The following is a 3,023-nucleotide window of genomic DNA, read 5'->3' as shown; positions in this document are numbered from 1 at the left end:
AAGAATGAGATTATTACAGCCTTGGAAGAGAAACAGGCACCAAATAAGTAGTTGAGCAAGGAAGAAAGAGAGGGAAGAAAGGAAGAGAGGGAAAGAGGAAGAGGAAAGGACTGAATAGAAAATGGGACAGGGTAGCAAATGGCAAAGGCTAAGAGAATTCAGCCACCGATGACCTTTTCTGTACTCTATTCACAGCAAACATCACAGACACCTTCAAATCATAAATGTCCTTCCTAGCAGACACCAACACTACCAACAGATAATATGACCCATTTCTTTCTTACAGAATCGCAGTACCATCTGCCAAAATCTGTCCTTGACCCACCCATCTATCTTTGCCCTCCCCTTCTGCAAGCTCCCCTCCTGTCTATCACAGAAAACAAACCCCTCCCCTCCCAGGCTCTTCCCAGCTTCCATGCTTCATTCATCAACAACAAAGACATTTATGAGGGCTCCTCTACGAGTGGCCTCCGCTAGCCGTGGTACAAACTGGAGGTAACACACTCGGTTTCATCTTTGAAGAGCTTCCCAAAGAGATTACTGTTTGGTCTTATAAATTTGACCACCAGAGGAACTCGGGGTGCATGCCCTGTTAACAGTGGGTCTGTGGCTTTGCGTACAAAGAGCAGCATGTGATATAATCCTCTATAAATCACATACTCAGGCACCGTCTGTCTGCCGGGCATGCAAAAATGGATGTCTAAACTGAGGAAACCCACTCGTTCTGAAGAATATCTTGCTTTCTTTCTTCTGTAATATATTGGAGCTATGTCTGCAGCCCTGACATAGCATGGTCCTTTTCATAGTCAAGCAAAGTTCAACAAATATCTGAACCAGGTATTCTGGACACATATTAAGCAATTCTATTCCAGGGTAATTATGCCATACACACCACTTGATCCAAAGAAATGCTCAGGTGCAAAAAATATTAACTGAAAAACAGAAACAGAGCACTATGATTTCTGCTTTTCAAGGACATTTATTTCCTTTCAGTAAATGAATATGAAAACAGTTAATTTTTTAAGACGTATCTCTCGTATTTTAAAATACAATAAGCTCTGAAGTATTGTAGTCTAGAAAATAAAAATATGTGGGATTTTCTTGTAGAGAAGTTCAAATGGTAGGGGAACATTTGAAATTTTCAGTCTTCCTGAAGATCAGAAGAACTTTGAGAATAATGCATTTTTCCTTCAACAAAGGGCATCTGCAGGGCTTAATGTGCTGAAAAGAATCATTCTGACACTCTTAATGTATTCTTTTCAGGAAAGTCCTGTGCAGAGAATTCCACAGGAAAAAAAAATCAGTAACTCAGGATAGCACCAATCTAAACCATTATAGCCCTTTTATAAATAGATGAGGCCAAAGTGTTTTTAATATATTCTAGATACTAGGTTGAACTAGGAAGTAGGAATGATAATCCTGAATATTCCTCATTTTTCACATTTCCTTGGTGGACCAATATTAAAACAAATATTTAAAAGATTTGCCAGTCTTTCAAAGGAAATCTCCTGGGAAAGCCATTTGCAGAATTCTGCTGTGAGACAAAAATATCCCTAAGGTAGGAAGTATTCAATTGCATCAATTTTGTAACTGTGAACAGTAACCCCAATAATAAGAATAATTATAGCATGATATTCATTATGATGAGGTTTCTTCCATCCAATACTGGGAGTGTTTTGTAGACACGGCCTCATGATAGGATTATACTGGGAGAGCATTAGAATATAAGAAATGTTAACGACTTCTCTCAGATGTCTCAGACTGTCGGCTTGAATGATAGACTGAGATGTAAATTCTTGATTCTGGTCTGCTCACCTAACGAACTGACCACATAACTTTCAGTTAGTAATTGAGAGAATTCCGTTTTAGAGCCATTCTCTAAGAAATTCATATCAGTTCTTCTAATAAATTTTGATTTTGCACCTTTTTCTCTGTATTCATTAAAACCAACCGCTGCCCCAGCATAGTTAAGATGTAGAATAACCAGGGGGGAAAATCTTCATGTGGTCTCCATGCCTCCTGGAATCAATACACACACACACACACACACACACACACTCACTCTCTCTCTCTCTCTCTCTCTCTCTCTCTCTCTCTCTTCCTCTGGCACAAAACAGAAAGCAAAGTTTCCTCAAATACTTTTTTAAAAAAACTCGTATCCTTCCCCAGGACTGGAGCAAGCTGGTTCCCTGTTGCCCCATTCCATCACGGGTCAGAATAGTCAAAGTACTCCATCACCGGTGGGTCTCAGGCTTTTCTCCATCCTCCTCACACTCCTGATACCAGCACCTCTTCTTCCTGCCACTCCTCTTCTCTGTGTGCTCCTGTTTCTACAGAGCTTCCCCAGTTTCTTCTTGTCTGGGATCTAAATACATATTCAGTGACCAAGACGTGTTAAGAGGGAAAGGACTTTGGAGCCCCCTTAGTCCAACCCTGCCATCCGATCTGCACAGCCTGCCCTAGGACAACCATCCTCTTAGGCTTCCCTACTCAGAGAAACAGAGCTTGCTGGGCATTGTAATGGGGAGAAAACTGTTATTTTTCTCAGGTGCACACTTAAACATTTACTCAACAGGCCCAATTCTGTGTCTTAGATTGGTCTATAGCAAATAAACTTGTTTCTTAAATACATCTTTGCAATGTTTGAAAACATCTGTTTGTCATTCATCTTCTCTGCTCTAAGCTCACATACCAAGACCTTGCTTTTTTTACTATTATGATTTAATGCAGTACTGGTGATTGAATCCAGGGCCTCTGCACTGGGCTACATCCTCAGCCCTCTTTTTATTTTTTATTTTGAGGCAAAGTCTCACTAAATCACTAAATTGCTGAGGCTGGACACAAACTTGTGATTTTCTTCCCCCAGCCTCCCAGAGTGATGAGATTACAGACATGCACCACCAAGCCTAGCTTAATACTAAGGCCTTTCAACTATTCTTCATGGGACCTGGCTTCTAGACTCCTCGACTTCTGAAAGAAATCTCTAATTTAGAGCTCTCTATTATTTATGCCATACACACAGA

Source organism: Heterocephalus glaber, unplaced genomic scaffold (assembly GCF_053883595.1).
Source record: "Heterocephalus glaber isolate CG9 unplaced genomic scaffold, H.glaber_assembly_v1.0 deba00001472, whole genome shotgun sequence".
Classification (NCBI taxonomy): domain Eukaryota; kingdom Metazoa; phylum Chordata; class Mammalia; order Rodentia; family Bathyergidae; genus Heterocephalus; species Heterocephalus glaber.
Note: the sequence above shows the minus strand (reverse complement) of the source record.